General features: G+C 45.4%; 1 protein-coding gene across 4 annotated transcripts in view; it reads left to right on the forward strand.

Moving 5' to 3' along the window:
- Positions 1–20855, forward strand: part of zwilch (zwilch kinetochore protein) — a 36632-nt gene extending 15777 nt beyond the window's left edge. For 2 of the 4 annotated variants that reach the window (XR_015858977.1, XR_015858978.1), the window contains 5 exons: positions 280–407; positions 4551–4667; positions 4766–4889; positions 20019–20208; positions 20524–20855. The gene's annotated coding sequence lies outside the window, so the exon portion shown is untranslated. Of the gene's footprint in view, positions 1–279; positions 408–4550; positions 4668–4765; positions 4890–8057; positions 8198–20012; positions 20209–20523 lie in introns of those variants that run through there. The other 2 variants (XR_015858979.1, XR_015858980.1) reach the window with 2 other exon arrangements.
- Positions 20856–21163: the final 308 nt, after the last annotated feature.

Raw genomic sequence — 21163 nt, forward strand, 5'->3', positions numbered from 1 at the left:
GTGAGTGAGATGAATGCAAGTTTCAAAGCTTGGTCGTGTGGTTGTAATTTTCAAGGCTGCTCTCAATGCATGTTGTTGCGTTTGGAGACAGACTGACCGGCAGAGGGCGCTGCTTGTCAAAAGCGTGTTAACCTTCAGCAGAGCCTTTACGTGCAGTCCCGAAGAACTCTGTTGAACATATTTTGGGCATTTATTTCTTTGTAATCCAAAATAAATTTGCAATCTTCGTGTTATGAACTAAAGGCGTCCAATGAAATTGAAGTTGCATTTCTGATGCAGGCTCAGTCGCATGCTCGAGGCTTGCAGCTCATCCAGAGGAAGCCGTTTGAGGAGTTCCTGGAAAACACCTCTCAGATGAGGCGCAATGCAAACACACCATTTCCTGTCCCAGTGAAGCACACAAGCAGGTATCATGTCCAACTCTTGCATCATTAATGTTCCGTTCCTTGAAACTCACTTGGAGATTTTAATTTGTGAATGGAGTACTTAGGACAGTTGTAGCCGTTCTTTATCTACAATATTACAGCAGTATCATGCATGGCTACTCTTTTAAAAAAAAAAGTTATTTATGGGGCTACATTGACCGTTTTGTTTGCCTGCCATGCTTGGAAACTATGTTGCCCATTACTCGTTTTTTTCTTCCTGAATTAGCAATGTTTTCAGTGCAGAAGTTTATAACCGCAAAGTAATGACGAGCTAAGCTAACTAGCGGCTTCTACTTCTTCTTCTACTAATCCTCGCTCTTCTTCTTTGAATTTTCTGGTAGTCTGGTTGCCCGAGGGTGACATGCTGCCTCTCATAGGTCAGCCGTAGTACTACGTCACTTTTTTTTTTTTTTTCTCAGTTGAAACTTTGTGTGCATACCCCCTGTTTTTTTTCTGTGAAGCCAGGCCTTCTATTTAGATTACATTTCAGTAAGGATTGCATTGAATGGTTCATTGAGTTTGGCACCTTCTTCCAAATAACTGAGCACTACTTCTCCAATTAGTGGCAGTGTGATGATGGAGTATCACTGGCCGTCAGAGCTCCGTGAAAGAGCCAGCCTGTGCCTTCATTTTTTTTCTTTACAAAAAGGAGGGCAAATGTTTGGTAGCGTGCGGTTTGCTATGGGTCTCTGAACTGTCTTTTTTTTTCTCTCTCTCTCTCTCTCTCTCTCTCCATGAAGTCAAAGTAAAGCGTTTGACATTTTAACTTAAGCCTGGCTACTGATCTCTCCTCCTCAAAATCCCTGCCCCCTGGCTGGGATCTGCGTGTGAATTGTGAATCAAATGAGTGGCTTAAACGTGGCTCAGCTTCCCTCCCGCTCTTGTCCTCACTCTCTCACTTCTCTCCCCCATGCTTTAGTGCATAGGTGCCTCAATGAAAGCAACTTTGCCGAAATGAAATGACCAAGGAAGAAAATTTGCCCATGTCAACGTAGCCAATGAGAGAAGGCAACTGCTCTTCTAAAAAGAAAGCAGCACAACTACTTTATTTCCTCACACATTTCTTTGCCATTTAGACAGAAGTTGATCACCGGAGTGTTTCAAATGATTTCCTTGGAAACACTGGCAAAAGTGGAGTTGAAGCCAAAGTTCCTGGAAAAACATGCCTGAAAACGGAAAACGAGCTTCCGCGGCCGTCATCGACCAACGTCACAGAACAGATAGAGTTCAACTTTGGAGGTTCTTCTTTAACCATCAGTCGCCATGATTTGTTGCTTCAACTGAAGGAATGCATTGTGGTTATTGTGCACGTTCAAGGTCAACTAAAACCTTTACGTGTGAAGTGAAGGACGGTGGCCCAGCGGTGTCACTTTGTTATTGTACTGCGTGCCTCATGGCTGCAGCACGTCACTTTCCATCACTTTCCCAGGTTAGCCCCCGAGAGGCTTTAGGCTGCCCCGCTGTTTACAATACCTCCCATTCAGCCCACTGCTCCTCAATGAAATTTCTATTTATAGGTGCCACTGGCGTGCACAGAGTCATCTGCTTGTTCTGAATGAGGTTTGGTGGTTTTGACAAGGTTAGCTGGATTAAAGCATTGGACGGGCACGGGGGGGGGGGGGGGGGGGGGTCTGAAGGACGGGTCATAGGGGCTGCTTGGGGGTGAGAAGGCCACCGCTGGCCCTGCCTTTATTTGCTGCTCGCCCGCTATTTAGTTAAATGCTGAGCAGGTGATGAAGCAGTGTTAGCTAAACATTTACTCAATGCCCAAACTCCAGTTTTATCCCTTTCATGTGGCCTGCGTGTTTGCAACAGTCAGCCAAAAGTGCACAAATGTTGCTTCCAATGACGGGAAGCGAGCATGAAACGAGACCACGCGGCACCTTGTTACAACGCCGATGGCTGACCCCGACAGGCGTATCCCATCAACAACTTATTATTGCGACTCGATCCCCTGGAAAATATTTTGGACAATGTTTTGGACGAATATAGCAATTACCATTTCGTGGCAGTAAAACAAATAAGAGTAGGAACCCCTGTTGATGCGGAAATGTTTTTGTCAGGGTTCAAATGAATGACAGCGCGAGGGAGACTGGAGATTGGTCATTTCCTTCCAAAGTTGTTCCTTTTATATTTTTTGTTTTGAGTCCTCGCTGTTTTGGTCACAGCGGCGCTTCGGCCGACTTGTACGACTCTATTGTGCTGCTGGCCTTTCTTTGAACCTGCGCGGCTATAAACATGGCTAAGTGCTCTCCTGCAGAAGCGGGCCCGAGAGAGGACAATACTGTGACAGGAATTTGCTGTACGCTGTCGCCAGGCACACGCTTAATTAAACCTGTGCAGCGAGGGCAGATGGCTCTCAGTGGAGCAATGGAACAAAGCTCACTTAAATACAACCTGAAACGGAGATTGCAACACTTCCCTCAAGTGATCTACATTTCTCAATTTATATGTCCTCTTATAAGAGTGGAGAAATGAAACACAATGTCCTTTTTGGAGACATCATCATGGTCATCCGCCGCCCGCCCGAGTTGGTCCGACCTGAGGCCAATCTCTTCTCGGAGCCTCGTTCAGCCCAAACCTAAACAGCAAGCCGAACTTTCCCTCTCTTTTAATATCAAAACGGAGCCTCTTGTTGAGCTCCCCGTAAGCCGCCGGTTTTGTTTCAAAGACTTTTTGGACGGCTATCTCCTTCGTATCGCCCAGAAAAAACATTGTCACTGTGTGGTCAGGGTAAGCTGCATTGGGATGGAGTGCAAATGAATGCCAGTGTGGTCATGTTTGGACAGTTTAGAGACGGCTCCAACAGAAAAACCCTCAAAGTCATCTAAACATAGGAACTCCTAAACCTTGGAGGCTCTCACGGTCTTGACTGAGTTGCAAGATGACAGAGAGTCCCTGCCGTTACTAAAGACAGAAACTAGCCGGAGCAGTGGACAGCTTTGAACATTTTTAGGCCTTATAAGTGTGTGTTTTTGCACTATTTGAGCACTTTAAGTTTGTCCAGGTGGTTTAAGGTTCTTGTTTGTCCCCCCCCCCTCTCGTGTATATTTTTGTAGTGCACGTGTTTACTCATGGTGGCAGCGAAGTTCCCAAGTGGCAGGATGGCAGATAGTAACAATACTTCAAAAAAAGCCAAATACTTGCTTCAAGATGTTAATTGCCACTCCCAGATGAAGTTTCCTGTCAAGCTAAACAATGTCAATGAGAATTACATGTGTGTATTTCAACTAACCACGTCAACTTTCTCTTTCAAAGTCGGCTAGCTTAAAGCTGACACGCGATGCGAAACGCCGTCGATGGGCTAGCAGCTCTATATTGACACATTTCAACTCTGAGCATATTACGATGATATTTGTAGGCATGTGAGCTAAAATTTCGAGATACAATGACAGGATAGTAACAGTGCTTTGAATAACAGTACTTTTACTTCAATGCTTAAGTATATTTAATAAAAAAATATTTAAAAAAATAATTTTAATAATTAGGTACTCCTGTAATATTCTACAAGGTGACTAATTTCTACCAAAGCAATTTTCCACTTGTACTTTTACTTTAGTGTCACTTCCAGGGTCTTTCTATATACAAGACCGGTTGCACAAAAATGCTGCCACCCACAAAGCCTCTTAATGAATAAACAGAGCAAAAAGAGATTACTACACACACACACACACACACACCCTAGTTCATCTAAACACAAACTGAAGTACAATAGATGCGGTTGGACAATTATTCATCATCGTAGATGGTCAAGACGTTTTGTTTACTGCGGTTCAGCTTCTGAATACAACATTCCGTCCTTGACATGCGGATGTTGCTAAAGCAAAAGGACGCTCTGTTCCCAAATCGGACCGCTCAGTCTGCTAGATGAGGTCTGAAATCTTCCCAGTCAGAGTTTGGGGTTGACTCTGATCAGAGGCAGCTTCATTCATGTCTTCAATTAATGCCTCCACAACCCCGGAGTCATTTTCCACTCTCTAATTTATGTAATAACTCGAGCAGGGAGGCTGCGAGTAGCTCAGCCAGATTTGCGCTGCTCATTAGCTCCATGCAACACCGCGCGGCCTGTGCTGTATTTAACTTAATAATGAGGCCAAATTAACAGCAACACTGGCCTCCTTCCAGGTGCATTGTGGCCAAAGGTTTGGATGAGTGGAGAGAGGGGGGAGAACCTGGACAGCTGAAGGAAACGCTAGCAGCGAGTGCAGCACTTAAGGAAGTGGAACGAGATGCTTGCTCAAGGTGAGTTCACAATCTAAATATGCAAAATCATCACAACTCAAACATAAACATTCAAAGTTGGCTTTTTACAAATGTTGCATATGCCGTTGTCCTTCCAGGAGAACTCTCGACTTTCACACCAGAGGAAAATAAAAGTTCCTCTGGATGGAAATTTTGATGCTAGCTTTGGCTGTGGAGATTGCCTTTCTGAAAGACGCACATCTGCCATCCTCCACGCTGATGGTAAGATAGCCAATAATTAGTGCTTGGGATTGTGTGTGCGCACGACGAGTGACAAAATGCATTCCTGCGTGTCTGCTGCGTGATCACATGCAGCTCTGTGGCAACGTTGCACTCTTATCTGGAGTTCATCTGGAGCTTAGCGGAATTGGAGGCAAATTCACTCGAGCACTTTTATGACTTGCCTCAGTGTACTAAGCGTTTGAAATGACAAAGTTTTGTATTACTTACCAACTTATTGAATCCTTCTATGACTGTCGAAATTGAAGTTGAATACTGAGTGTGCGCTGGATTTCTGTTTGGTTCCGCCCCTTCTGGCCTTAATTGCTACATAGCCGCGGCGGCAGCAGTGGAAGATTACCAATGGAAACTCCAACTGGGATGAAACACTTTTAAGATTTAGGGCCTCTGGCACTGGTGCAAATGTCATGTAACACTTTGTGCACTGAAGCAGGAGCTCCTATGTTCAGCCGTACGCTTCAAAAAAGTCATGTCCTATGACCGAAGCGATAATTACACAGCCACGTGCAGTCATTTGGAGCCATATACGGAATGCTGTGTAGTTGTAAGCTAACGTCGAGCATTTTGCGTAAGGCTTGGTGGCAAGTCATCACACGCTGTTGTGTTGACACACTATACGGCGCGATCTGCGCTTTTCTATAAGCCGTTCGACTGTCAGTCAAGCATCCACTGGCCTCTGTCTGTTGTTGTTGCCGTGACAACCAGATCAACACTCCTATAAAGCCAGCGTTTTTATGAAATTTATTACATTTTGAAAATAGAATAAGACCGACTCACAATATGAGCTAGCCAGAGAGGTGAAATATTATTTTCCAAGTGCTCTATAAAAACCTTTGCGGGGATTACCTACATTTTATAAATCAATCAAACCCGAATCGATAAATGCACATGTGGCTATATATTGCTAAAGCTAAAGAAATGAATGTTATGGACTACATCGTGCGTGTGAACGCTGCTCGCTAGGGGCTCACGGGGCCTCCCTTCATGGTGACGCAGTGTGCATGTGAGCTGTTTGGATTTAGAAGCCGCCTACCATCTCCTCGCTCCCTTATCTTAATGACCATTAACCGCTTCTGCTTTGTGTCAGTTTGAAGAAGGCACAGGAAGAGGGAGAAACCCAAAAAAAAAAATCCAATGAGATATTGAGAGCGAGGGCCCGCGCTGAAAAAAATTCCTCACGGCTGATAAGAGGGAGAAAAAGATCCAGTTTACTGCACAGATAGGCTCGGAATGTGTGGCCAGATGATGATGATGATGACTACGTTGCCCCTATCTCGCTCGGCCTGCCAAGACACATCAGCGCCGACTGCCTCCGTGCTCGTTGGTCCAAGCTGCTGATTTCCCAGAAGAAGAATACTGCCTGGGTTGTGCGCTCGCTCGCTCGCTCGCTCTCATGACTTTCCCTGAGCGGCTGCACTATAATATCACGCACCCCTAATTACTGCATATGGCTACCGCAGCGTGGTGAAATGCAGCCAAAAGCACTCGAACGGCAGACTACTACATACTGCGGTAGATGCGTATAATATTCATATATGCCCCCTTGTCTAATTTTAGCGTGATGACTCTGCGCCACAAAACGTCAGGGCTCAATGCTCCTTCCCCTTGAAAACACACAATTTCATGCGAACGATTGGTCCGCTACAATAGCAACAACATTGACATGAGAGGAAATGGAATCCAGCCCAGACTGGATGGAGCAAGGCCAGGTAGTCGGAGAGGGAGGGCATTTAGCGAGCTCCCAGCGTTTTAATTTACAATAAATCACAGTGCATAGATGGCTCCTAAAAAGGCCTGCGCAGACACTGTCTGTAGGTCAGAGACGGAGAGATTGGGTTAGCGGGGAGCCAGAGCTGAATGAGGATCAGACTCCCACTCAGCTGTCTCCAGAGGAAATCAAACAAGCCTGCGCGCTTCATTATTTCCTCAGTCGACTCAGCGGCAGGCGCAGAGAGCACTGGCGACACGGCCATTTAGTATTTGGAGTCTCGGCTGGCGCGGGCCGGACTTGAAGTCGGCAAAGTTTTGCCCGAATTGCAACCGAGATCGAATCCCGTTTGGGAGCAGAAACCTCAAACGGTGTCAAACGAGTCGGCAGGTTCTGACGCTAGCCTCCTCGCTATCGTCAGGGTCCGATGACCCAGATACCGCCGGCAGCTCTCTCAACCGTCGGGCGTGACTCAACGGGTGGACTTGATACGCGCGACCGTGCCGAGTGAGCTTGCACTTGGTTGTGAGAACTGTACTTCTATCGGCTTGCGTGTCCAAGACAAAGTGGCACCAGTGGAGCACCGCCCCCAAGCACAAAGCGGGTCATAAATGTTATCACCCCGCGGCTCCTGTGACATACTCACTTTATCTTACTCATTAAGGTCAGTCCATTGTGGCGTTTTTTTTTTTCCGTCTGGGCTGAATCATAGTCTGCGCCAGTAAAGAACCAGTTTGGGCATTGTTTGGCAAGTATGCAATCAAGTAAAAGCGAGACAGGTTTATGGTTTATGTGATGACGGAAGGAGATGCGGTGCTATGAAGCTCAGAAGCTAGCGAAGAATGTTCGCTGGCCCAACAAACACGGAACAGTGCTAATCACATTCCAATTATGGTCGGACGCAGCAATTTGGCAGCTATTTTGAGTCCCGTCTAAGTAAGGGTGTGACAAAAAAAATGTCTGTCATCCACTTGATATACGGCACCTTGTGTAATGTACGATTCGGGCTATCTGGACTGTAACGATATTTTATGGAGGCTCCTTCCTGGTGCAGCCGTGAGAATTCCCATATGTGAGGAAGAGCTTCCCACTGAGACAGTTGACTTTAATGGGCCTGGCCAGATGGCTTGAATATTTTCAAGCGCATTGTTAAAATACAAAGAAGCACCTCATTACTCGGGGTGTTTGTTTGGTGGACGCTTTTAATTGGATACTCGGGAAAATGGGAAGAGATCATCCACATGTGCGGACCAACCCCTAGTCCAACTTAGAAGAAAAATGGCAGGAACATTCGGGAATTAGCCAGCTAACCTCGAAATAGATTCGGGTATAGCCGCAAATGAAAATCTCAAGAATTGGCAGGCCACAAAAATATGGCCAAATTAATATCGTTTCATAACGACCCTTTAAGGCCTACAAAATATTTTTTTTTTGCAATGCAGGAGTGAGGAATTGTCAACAGTCGGATTGCAGGGCGCACGCATTCCAAACAACACAACGATGAAACACATCCTCCGAGCTCACTGATCACAGTGACATCTTGTTCTTGTACCATAAAAGAGTGTTGCTATTGGTCCTCATCCATACTTGTGATTGTTTCTGTTTGGGGAAAAAACACGCTTGATGAGGATTGTGTAACTCTCCAGCACAGAGGCAACGATATTGAAAACAGATGTGGGCCCTTCACAAAACGGGTGGGGTCGTCATGGAAGATGGGGGGGCGGAGTGTTCATGGGTTCTGGGGAAGACATTCCTACGTTATTGATTGCCGATGCTCACGCTGGCGAGATGCTTCCGAGAGTCGCGTTGTCTAATTACATTGACGGCTGTTGTCGAAGGCCCAAAGATGAGCAGGGAAGATTTTTTTTTCATTTATTGAAGACTGGAGAGTTCAACATAAGTTGCGCCCGATGTCGACATCCGTGACGACCTCACCTCGGCATCCCTGAGGAAACAATTGCGTTGGAGTCGTTTTCGAGCGTGAGGGAGAGAAAGAAGAAAAACGTCTTTGTGAAAGTCGGAATGCAAAGCATTCCCCACAATGCCGCACTGCTGCAATTACTCCAGCGACTGGTGCCGGGCCAAGACAATGAGACGACAGCTTGCCGAGAGCACTTTGACTCCCGGCTTTCGACCGCTTGCGGTAAAACTAGCTATGCGACCAGCTCGTTTTGTTGATTGTAATACACATTTGCGTTTGTACAATCGCAATATTGCGGGCCGCATCGTCGCGCTTTGTGAAGAGCGAGCGAAAAAGAAAGGCTCCAGATTAGCCCGGCAGCGGGGAGTAAAGGCCGTCGCTGCCAGAGTGTCTGCCCCCCTCCCTCCCTCGGCCTTTCCGAGCGCCTCGGAGGGAGAGCCAGCCGCCCAGCCTCCCTCCCGCCTTCCCTCCCGCCCGCCGCTGTTATCAGCTGGCTCAGCAGCGGCAAAGAAATGGCTCAACAAGGCACTGTTTATCTCGCAGACTGTATTCACTGCACATCCCGGCCGCTTGACTGTGGCACCACTTAAATCTGCCCGGCTCTGCAAAGAAAGAGCCGCTCACATCAACAGTCTGCGCCGAGGTGCCCCGGGGCGCAGATCAATGAGCCACAGTGTCCCGAAATTTGCTTTGAAAATCCTGCTTCGACAATGTTTGATATCAAACAGCATTGTGTTCTTTTATGATACTAGCTGTCAAATTGAAATGTAGTGCTCCGCCCATAATAGCCTTAACGAATGACAAAATATAATATATTTTGTTTACTTTCCATCCAAATGAATCAATTACCGCTGACTCGTGAAAACAAAAAATTGGACATCAGACCTTTGGTCTTTCGCTGAGCAGGTTATGTTGCCTTTAATTGATATGAATGGCCGTCAGCCTTAATGGTTGTCATGCCGATATCATGCAATTATACAGTCTGACTGGCTGCTGTAAAATTGTTGGGTAATGACAAGGTTCCATTAGTACGCCAGTGCAACAATCACTTTCCACCGTCGTGGTCTGGCTTGAGAGTGTTGAGGTGGAATAACAATACATTTCTTGTCTTACGGTTTATTTTTATATTCAGACTCTTTTTAATAAAAAATAAATGCTGTTGTTGCCGTCTGGTATGCAAACTGCAGACCCGGTTCAATCCAGTCCACCCGATTCGGTCTCCCAAACTTCTCCCCAATCTATTTCAGATGATTCTTAGATGTCTTCTTCTTAATGGTTTTCTGGGAATGCACATTAGGCACGAAGCTTAGGACCGAGGAAGCACTGGAGACACCGGATTAGATCTCGCAGTTGGTCTGGGAATAACTCCGTGTCGCCCTGGTGGAATTCAAGGCAGTTGCCGGCGACAGTGCCCACTCGCTCAGCTGCCTGCAATCGGTGAAGAAACCCGTCAAGCCCAAACCTTTACACTTTTGCAGGCGTTAGCATTAGCCAAGCGAGGACTGCAGGACTTTGACCACAGCCGAGCTATTTTCCTTCATGACTCTCTTGGCTCTGCAAGCATTCTTTTTCTCTGTCACACACACAAGCACACACACTGGAACCGTCCCACCCAGTCTTATCTGCAGTCCGAGGAGCTCCGACTCCAGCATGTGCAGACAGCACTATCTAAGCGCGCCACATCTTTATACACGACAGATCCGTTCTGACCCTGAGCTGAAAACACAGAACGCTTCAGAATTGTCTGAACAAAACTTCTCTTCTTTTTTTTCCCGCCCCATTCCCTGACCGTTGCCCCGTATGACTTGCGTCTCCAATCTGTTCGACTTTCTTCACGGGTCCGATTGACAGATAAAAGTGTCTGAAGAGACGCCGCCGCACTTTAGGCCAAGAATGAACAGGTCAAAGGTCTTTGGGATGGAAAGTCAGCTGATCTTTTAAGAGGACAAACTTTTCTAGTGACATGAACTCCCTATCACTCAGGCTCTCGCCGTGCTTTTTTTGCTGACCCCGTCCCAAGTGAGAGGTCAGCGGAATTTCTTGTCACCTAGCCCGTTGCTAGACACAACATAGCGGGAGTCCTTCGATACTTCCTGGACCTTCAGTGTCCGACGACGTGGACCTATCAGCGCCACTTGATGAAATGCATGTTTGGGATGCCCAGAGAGTGTTGCGGTGTCATACCTCCGCCATCGCCGCATGCGAGAGACACTCTGCCTTATCTGACCCCGAGAGGAGGAACGTTTACATTGTGCCGCTTCCTGTTTGAGGATATTTATGATTCATTGTACCTTTCCAGTGATCAGTTCACGAGTTGAGATTTGTTATGGGGTCTTTCTAAAAGTGTCTGGGTTTAAAAGCTCAACATAATAAATTTTCTGTAAGCACTTAGTCCAAGTCTGTCTGTAAACACAGCGCGGGATGAGAACCAGCCACTTGTTTCGCTAATGGGAGCCATGGAGGAGAATTTACTGTTTACAAAGTAGACAAAACAGTCTGTGATCATGGCTCCGTGAATAATGAATACTTTTTCAAAGATGACTCAGTTAAGTCGACTCGACGGTTATTAATCTTTCTTTTTTGGTCTTTTGCCGAGCCGTGCAGACTAATATGAGGATGCCCCTGTCCTTCTTTGAGCTACTTAGATGTTCTTTCAGACAAAAAAATTGTCCTTCGCCTTACAAGAGATCAGATTTGCGTATGATTAGGGGGAAAAAAGGCAATGAAATATTTTGGTACAGAGGAAGGGATAGATAGAGAGAGAGAGAAAGTCGTACTGTAGCCGAAGCAGCCGGCAATCCTGAAGGGCCTCAACATAGTGAAGGCTTGTGTGAGTTCTCGCTCAAACATCACAGAGAGCGCTTGGAAAAACACTGCCCCACCCGGCCGCTTTTATGAACCCGACCGGCTAGGATTCCCAGCCTTCACCTCTCAGTTCTGGAAGGTTTACTTGCTGCTGCCAGTTCAATAAAACGTCGCACATTGGCGTTAGCAAACTAGAAAAGCTTTTAAGAAGGAATTGAACATCGAGCAACTTTGGGATGCTTCTGTCCCGTGCCCAAGCTGCTTCTTTCATAACACGCATCCATGTGAGATGCACTGACTCCGGATTTTCCCATTATAGGATTTGAAGCGTGCTTTCAATAGAAGTGCTCAATGTCCTCTTTTTATGAGCAAAATGGCATCTCCTCGGCCTTCCGTGCCCCTCAACGGTTCCAAACCGTGGCAGGTTTGACTCGGTGGCTTCAGTTACCTTCAACTCGTGTTGACGTTTAGACGAGAAGGTCCAAAAGGCAGCATAGATCACTCCCCCCCCAGGGTTTCCTGTTTGAGGCCATCCGTTCTCTGGACTTGCACAAATCCCTTTAAACCCCCCCCCTGGAGTCAGTTAGGGTGTATCAGGACTCTGGATCTGCTGCGTGCAGGGCTGGGTGGTGGCCCGTGCTCCCGACCGAGTCTGACCGTGGGGAAAGGACAGCTACCAAGAGTGGGGAGTCGCTCAGCCACAGAAAGCTTGTGTTTGTGTATGCAGCGCAGTGCTCTTATCTCCCGCCTGTACTGACGCCACGCTCTTCCTGTTTCAAATCTACCGCTGATATTTTTTTTTTCTCTCTCTCTTCACTCTTGCCTCAGACTCCAGCCAGTCGTGTTGTTTTTATGGCGTTCATGTTCTTTTCGACCGAGATTAGATAGAGTTACTGTGGTGACATAAAACACAGAGGCATTACTGGTTTAGCAGCATATGAACGAGATAACAAATATTATTGATTCGACAGGATTTGGCTGCTTGCGAACAATTTGGAAGTTTTTGATGTGGAATTTGAAGAATTTTGGAATCAAAAGCTGCGTTCCAATCCAAAACAAAGTCGGTAATAAGACGCTGAAGCGCATGTGTTATAAATCATTTCGTCACCTAAAAAAAAAAGCCACAAGATAAGAGATGATCAGACAACTTAGAAAAATGTCATTTTGAAAGATTTTCCCTGGGGGGTGAAAATTGAGCATCTGTCATCTTAGCAAGTTAATTAAAAAAAAAAATGAAAAATTGTTCCAATTTGCAAATGCCTCAACTTATACCGTTTTATTTCTGTGACCCAAACATTATGTTATCTCAGTATGGATGAGTACAATCGTACAAATACAAAAATGATATCTAAACATTTTGTATTTTAATCTTGATGACATACAATAATGGGTTCAAACCATTTGCCGGGCTTTTTTACTGCACCGTAAACTGGGCATGTACGATAAAAGTTTTGGAGCTCGGATCTCTAGTTTTGATATCAACTCACCGGCCTCCTTCATAGTTGTGTTGGGAGTTAACGCGTCAGGTGAGATTGTGGCGCCATTGGTGCTGTCATTATTTAGCCGGTCTTTGTAAACACGGTGATAAAACACTCCCAAAGTCATAAAAGAATACTGTCGAACATTTTATTTTCTCACGCTTGATGACACGGAAGATCCTCAGCGTTAACACTGTTTTTCATTTTATCTTTTTTAATTTATGACCGAGGACTGTTTGCCATAAAAATATTACCAGGAATTGTGACTTAACTTTTATTTTTACTATTTTTTTAATTTTTGTACTTTTACCAACTCAACTATGAGTGAGTCAGAGCATCGTCTCGCAAACAAGGGTGTGATGGTGACTCCTAGTCAGTCGAATTTTGAAAATGGATTTTCAGACAACTAACCCTAACCCTTTCTTTCCAAGGAAGTGGGCTCACAAATCACTTTGAGAGGCATTGTATAAGATCTCATGTGCGATAGGGTTCCCCGCTTGCTGTGAAGTAATACAGCGCGGAAATGTGTCATGTAAGAAAAACATGCAGCAAATATTGCATCACAGCAATTATATTGCCCAGTTGGCATACAAAACAAGTTTCGTAACGACTAAAGCTGTTTGTTTTCTTCTCCCCCTCCTGCTTTTCAAAGCACAAACATTCATCTAAAAGACGTAAACACTGAAATATTTCCCCTACTTGTTATTTTCTAGCGTCACGAGCAGTCGGGCTGCCCGGCCGGCCGGCCTGGATGGCTGATTTTGATGGCGCCAAGCGCCGCGCAAATCGCCCGTAATCAGGAACAGCGAGAGGCAGTCTCTATCACATAGGGTTTCTTTCCCTTTCCTTTGTTTTCCACAGATTTCCTTCCTCGTTTTCTTAGATATTGTCTCCCCACTGATGCAAGTCCAAACAGAGGCATATTTAGAAAGTAAACAGATGAATGAGGGGAGGGAGCCTCTGACTCGGCGGACGCCAGGCGCAGAGCGGAGACGTCTCGCGTCCACCCACCCCTGGCCTGACATCGGCTGTAAATATACCGCATGACAAATGGCGCGGCGCGGCACGGCGCGGCACGGCACGGCGGCAGTTCCCCGACCGACCCACCGAGTTCTGGCAAGCCGGCCCGATGCCTAAGAGACTCGTCAACGGGCCCTGTTTGATTCAGTGACACAAGAGAGCTATTGTTTATAGGACAGAGGGAGGCTGTAACAAAAACACTAATAACCTTGAGGGGGTGATATGCTGGGAAATCCCTCGCTTTCTGGCTTCGTCTTGTGCCTCTCATTACTATATCATAGGTGTCAAACCCGAGGCCCGGGGCCCCAGATACGGCCCGCCGCATCATTTGATGTGGCAAATTTTGCATCGACTTTGTGTCATTGCTAAAATTACCAATTGTCTTCACTTTTCAAAAATAGAGATATTGCTAGCAATTTTTATTACCATTCGTTTTTTTTTTAAACTATTTGAACAGTTTTTACTCGTCTCTAGTTATTCATCATTTTGTTGTGTAGCCTATACTGGATGTATATATAGAAGACGTTGACAGTCATAATGGCCCTCTGAGGGAAACGTTCGATGTGTTTTCGATTCTACCGCAGAAGCTAAATCGAGCTCTTTGCTTTGATTGAGCAAGAGGTTCTAGTGAGAGGTGTGCACTACTGATGTGTCGCTAACAGTTAGCTTCGCTGTCATGATGCTAAATTAGGAAGCTTGTCTTAGTATGATGTCGCGCAGGCTGACACCAGCGCTAACAACAACCACAACAAATCAAAACTTCTCTGACAGTACCATCCTAAACCAAATTTCAGCTTTTTCCTCAATCGTTTTTCATGATTTAATAAATCTTAATAATCAGTGGGAAAATATATCCGAGTTGTTTGGGAAGCACATTTTCGAGAGTAATGACTTTTATTTGGCTTCTCCCTTCTTCCAACACTTCCTTGCCACGTCTTTTAAGCGCCGGTGACTGACTTGGCATTGCACCACCTATTTTGAGGCTCTATGGACCAAGGTCACACGGGGAGGCTGCGAGCGCCAGACTGGCAGGCGAGCCGTGGTTTCCTCCAAGATAGTTGGGAGTCGTTGCACTTCAAGGACTTTAATCAGCGACTGTTCCTGCCGTCCCTTTGGCGCACAGCGTTATGAAGATAATATTTTGAGACATCTTCCGTTTTGAGTGACTATCTCATCTTTCATATTGTACTCCGGCCATAGATTAGTTGCTTTAGTTTTGTATTTCTTCTTTTGATGGTGCCCGGCCGGATGCATAACAACAGAACGTTTGTCTTTGACAGGCCTTTCCTCAAAGCTTGAATACTTGTCTCCTCCTCCAAAATCCTAAGTGAAACAAGTTGTCCTTCAAGCCAAAGTTAGGGTATAAATCTTTTGCGTCTGTCATGGACATGGGGAGAAAAAAGACGACTCCATATGTTTTGTTATAACTTTTACAATGTTTTCTGTGCATGGTGAAATCCTCGTCGATGTTAGTTATTTGCCACGCCACATCAAATCACGCCTCGTATCTTTTATGTGAGCTGCAGGTATGTCCGGAATCCTCCGACCTTCCATCTGGGTTTGCAATAATGTTTTCTTCCCGAGGTTCATTCACTCACTTGATCTCACGCCGCCTGGAGCAGCGGGCCATTAATCGTACGCCGGGACGACTCGCTTTCAATACACGATTCAGCGCCTGCTGTTCTTCCATGTTATTGACGTTGCTTGGAGCCTAGCGGTTAAAGTTGACCATTAGCGATGGTAATTAGCCTTCCCCAAGCCGGCGTTGTGGATGGATGAAGTGGAACTATGCTTTGTGGAGGAGGATGATAGGCTGGCTAAGCCCTACCCCGGCCGGGCTTATATCACCAAATTTCAGAAAACACAAATATTCTTGCCGTCTGGATGTTCTGAACCCGAAGGTGTTTAGGGAAAACAATGGCTCGTTGAATAGTGGAGAAGCTAGCCTTGAACTCGGTCGGGAGCAAAATAAACACGAGCCCCGATTTCACAAGCCTCGCAGGCTCACTGTTGGCCTTTGTTGCTTACTACGAAGACAAAATGTTACCATCTGCTCGAGAGCGTCCAATCGATTCCACTCTGGTCCAGAATTGTCTGTGGTCAGTTGGAGAAGCACGTGATCATTTGGGGTTAGAGGTCACCGAATATCTGCCGCCTTCCTGGCATATCTCTACACCATTAAGGGCAATGGTTGCGATGACACGCTCTTCCTGAGAATGCCCCGTCCCGTCCGTCTTGGATGCTTTGCTTTGGCTGTCGGGCCTTGAGGCCCTCGTCTATTTCAGGAGGTCATTTGGAGCCGGACACTCTGTCTCCCCCGTTGCAGCCAGTCTCCTGATACGGCTATCTACTGCCGGCTTTTAACAGGGAGTAACGGCAATTTATTTGAGTGACGCCAAGCGAGGGCAGTTATCAGGACCCCGACACCAGATTAGCTGCTCCGTCTGCTAATGAGCATCCTTGAACAGGGAAATGGTGAACAACACCATTATTCATGGAGGTGTCACGATGGAGCGTAGGCCTTAAGGGCAGTCACATCAGCAAAATGAGGAATACTTTTTCACTTGAAGTACAAAAAAATAAAACGCTCTGCGTCGGAATCGACGATATACATCAGGAATGACCCCCGCGGTCTTTACACTGATGAACGTTCCGAGAAAAGTGGGGAAAATCAACCCATGAAAACCTAGGAATGAAAAAATATTGCCAAAAGAAATCTGCGAAAGATAAAAATCTACATTTTAAGTTGTAATATCACCACTCACCACGAGATGGTCTTGTATGAGTTGGCCAATTTCTTTCTATGATATAGAGTATAACTTGCGCACAGCTACTGACCGCATATTATCCACTCCAATTTGCCTTTGCATAGTTTGTCCAAACAAATGATCAGACTGTGAGTGAATGACTCAACTTGTTCAGCTACTCTGCTGGCGAGCGTGGCGGCGTCTCATTTCCAAACTGCTTCCTGAGGCCTGCTTGGCCCTGGCCATTGTAAATTGTTTGACCAAAAAAAAAAAAAAAATCATAAATTGTGTCAGTGAGGAGGTGAAGTCATACTTGGCAGAATATTTCACTCTGGAATTCTGGAGGTTTTATTTACAAGCCACTAAGAAAATCTACAAGGGCTCATACGAAGTGTCCTTGCCCAGCCCGCCCTTCCCATCTTCACGCGACGCACGGCCATACCGGAACTCGGCAGTAAAAACCGATGGAAAATGCTCTCACTGAGTAAAAAATGAGAGCACTGAAGTGTGTATTCAAACATGATTGAGGGTTTGTTTTTGTAAAAACATTCATGAGGCCTTTTGCCCGCTTATGGGAAACTAAACATGGATTTAATAAGCTTTGACTAATCAGGATGTGGATACTTGAAACTTTACAGCGCATTTGCATGAGAGCGCTTTGCCAACGTGGGTGTACGATATCTACCCGAGGTGTGAAAATGACCTCGGTGTGCCAGTTGCTTTTGGCGCCGACGCTGGTCGGTAGGAACAGTATTTTCGTTTTTACAGCATGGCGGGCAGGGCAAGAGTTCACCCAACATGAATGTTTACCAACAGGCAAGAATCCGGGAGGTCAAGCCCAGAGAATGAACTGATCAGAAGGACCGTGTTCTCCTGACAGAAAGCTCAGTTGTTGTTTTTCTTGCATGATTTTTAATTCCCCGTTACTATTTGTTTGCCTTGGTTAAGTTGAAACATGTAACTTAGTTTCCTTTCCCTTCACTTGCGCTGCCAATGTTATGAAGCAAGATTAAATGGTAACATTATTTACCAATTATGTTCGAGTTTTTATTGCGCGTAAACGCATTAGACAAACTAGATTAACTCCAACCACGTGTTTTTGCAAATGTGAGAAAAATATGGCACAGTCCTTACTCCAATTACACAATTTAAAAAAAAAAAAAAACTACACTCTTAAAAATTCTGTTAAAAGATAGACCAACATAGATTGTCCAATTTTTTCCAAATCATTTATTCATTTATTTTTTGCTAATTTGCTGACCACCCTAGGTTGGACCGAAGTTGTCGGACAATCCTCTCGCCAGGTTTTTACGTGCTGTCAAGTATGCCAGACACGCAGTAGTGTGGGGCGGAGCTGGACTTGCCCCGAGGGAATCCAACTCAACCGCTGATGTATTAATACAAACGCAGTTCGATTTGCTCGCACATAATTAGTATGAATGGTTGCAGTGTGAATGTGCGGTGTTGCCGAGCCGGCGGCGCATTTCAGCGTTAGCACTGCAGGCCCTCGAGGAGCTAATGCGTTATGTGCTGCCTGATGGGGATTGTAATGCATTGAACCGTGGGCATCATCATTACTGCAAATCTTCCAGGGGCTTGGAATTATAGTAATGCCTTGGGTGTGACGCGTTGAAATATTAATGTCATAATGAATGTACGTCGCTTGTTAACTCCCAATAAGGCTTCCGAGCGCACATTATCACCATTGATTCATTATGGCTGACAACGGAGATTACTTTCACACAAGTTGCAAATGAATTCAGCTCGTATCTATTGATACGTTGAATTTGCACTGGGACTATGGAGACGCGCGCAGTCTGATGCTTAATAAATTGTTGGCGCTGCTGCTTGCCGACTGGTGATTACAGTGGCGATTTTAAATTTTTTCGTTTTGTTAGGTTACGGATTTTAGTTATTGATCTGACTCCAAATTGCGATCAACACTTAACACATAAATTGCTATGTCCTAATCCACACACTGGCGCACCTAGCAATTTTGCGAGTTCGTTCTGTCAAAGAGAAGACCAGTAGATCAATTAGACCAAATTTACCAATTATTTATTCCTGACAAAGCGCACTAATACAGGCCCAGGTCCCGGGTCCCTCACACTAAAACCCGTGCGTTTTTGTGACCACCAAAAGACGACACATTCTTCCGGGTTGCCCAGTTTTAAAGAAACACAATATGAATATTAAAGCATGCAAAATATTGTGAGATGATTGGTCGATGGCCATCTCCTCCCCGTCCAGGTGTCGCCGAGGTCAGGCGGTTGGGTTTTCCCCTCGAAGCCCGGCCACATAGACGTGCTGTTGTTCTCGGTCCTCACCGACCTTGAGGTGGTCTCCTCCGGTACTCCCTATCCGGGCCTATTCCACAACACTTCAAAGAAAACAAGTTCATGCAGTTTGCCGGCACATTCTTCGCCACCCACCAATCCACACGAGCACTCCAATACTAGATATTAATATGATTATAAGTTTAACACAACCTTAGAAAATATGTTTGCAAACTCCCGAAAGCACATTTCCCTTTAGTTTGCTACGATTTTTCATGTTATGCATGTGTCAAATCATGATGCTTTGACTGTGTCCACAAAAAGGTTCAGCGTTATGATTGTCATTGTAGCGCCTTCTGGTTTGCTCCACATGGCCACCTGGTGGCAGTAAAGAATATATGCCTGGGAGAATTGTTTTATTGCCTGTCTACAAGTGCTGCTGCACCGTTTCCCCAAAAAATATGACCTTTTGCACAATTCAATCAAATTTTTATCACGGCACGCTTGGTATATCGCCGCTAATCTTCCAATTGACCGGATTCGCTCTTTGTAATATCTCTCCTGAAATATCCATGAGGTGGAGAGTCACAAGGTCATAGGGAGTTACCATCTTGCTTTTAACTATTCCAACAACCAGTGGTAAACACACCCAGCTGCTCATTATGCACTTTAAAACCATAAAGTTCTCTTCAGAACCACAAATGGCGCCATGTTTAAGACATGGTGGTTTTTTGTTGCACTGCAACGCCGCAGCGCATGGTCGTCATGTGGTCCAAATGATTGTTCTGTACATCTGCACAGAGCTGCCACAGCAACATTTCAGGCAGATCGCCTCAACCCTATTTTAGGCAATGGCATGCTTGTCAGTTGTGTTAACTGGATGTCATCTAAAATCGCGCATCGAAACATCAGCTGGATCTGTCGGTAACGGATCGCGTTGGATGTTATTCCCTTTTTGATCGTACTTGAAAAATATTTTCTTCAAAATGAGGTGAAAGCCAATCAACCACCAGGGGGCGAACATACGGTGAAGGCTTCATTAAGCGATCTAAATAATAAGCGTTTTGTGCCCTTCCAATGAATTGAAAATTGCTTGACAGCGGCTTTGTGGAATAACAGTTTTCTTTTCCTTGTCTGACCTGTGATTGAGTTGCAGAGGAGAATGCATTTGCAACAGGTGCCCGTAACACATCGCAGGCGTGATGGCCTCCGTGTCCTCCCGCTGTAACCTCCCTGTGGCTCAAAGCCCCCCCCCCAGCCTGCCAAGGAAACATGACTCCCGTGCGGACACTGGCACCCACGCGGGTGCAACCCTGAGAGCTTCAAAGATGATCCTGGTGACGGCGGTGAGCATGTGCGCACAAAATACACCATCGCGGCTGAAAATAACACAGCTACTTTTCAAGCACGTTTCGTTATGACATCGCCGTTAGGATACAGGATTTTATTAACAAATTCAATACAATATGAACCCCCCCCCCCATTGGAACTAATAGATACTATCAATAAAATAGCATCAACATTCTTGACTGCCTCACAAGTGTAAAAAGAAGTGAAAGCCTTTTAATAGTGAAGCAGACATTCTCTCTTCACCTGATAAATTGATGATCTCAGGGTGTTCAAAGATGATTCCACTGTACACTGTGACTTTTTCCAAGCAGGGGTCGCCAGCCAATTCCTACACTTGAACTCTTTCCCCCCGAGCATCTTGTTACTGCGACTTGGCCGGCGTCTCTGCCACGCTGGTTCTCGAGCCAGGACACCGTACCTATCGCGAGCAGATTACATTGACTTTCACTCCGGTCATGGAATAGTCGTAAAGAGTGGTGACGGGGCCTGTATCAAACTTTCCTTGGGCAAGAAACTTAACCTCAAGCGGTTCCTGGTGACCTTTTGACCTTTGACTTCAGTGAGTGGATCTAATTGTGGCTCGTAAAATTGACTCTACTGTATATCTGACTACAAATTACATAAGCGGGTAGGAATTTGTAAAGATGGCGTTCCGTCTTTTGTTTTTATTTATATGAAGACATACGCAAGACTAATCATTCACATGTTGAGGTGATCTTAAAAAAATTTAAATGTGAGATTTCACATACTCTTTTTTCGGATTTTCAGAATAGTAATATAATTATATATTTAGTCATGTAAATGGTTTAGGGTTAAGTAACAGGTGATATTTTTTCCAAAACGTCATAGCTATAAATAACATTTCATGGTAAAATGCATATTGCACAAGCTTCTAGGGGTTAAACTTAAAAACAAAAATAGTTTAATACTTTTTTTTTCAATACTCAATTT

Source organism: Syngnathus floridae, chromosome 6 (genome assembly GCF_059516105.1).
Source record: "Syngnathus floridae isolate MCC-2025c chromosome 6, RoL_Sflo_1.0, whole genome shotgun sequence".
Lineage (NCBI taxonomy): Eukaryota > Metazoa > Chordata > Actinopteri > Syngnathiformes > Syngnathidae > Syngnathus > Syngnathus floridae.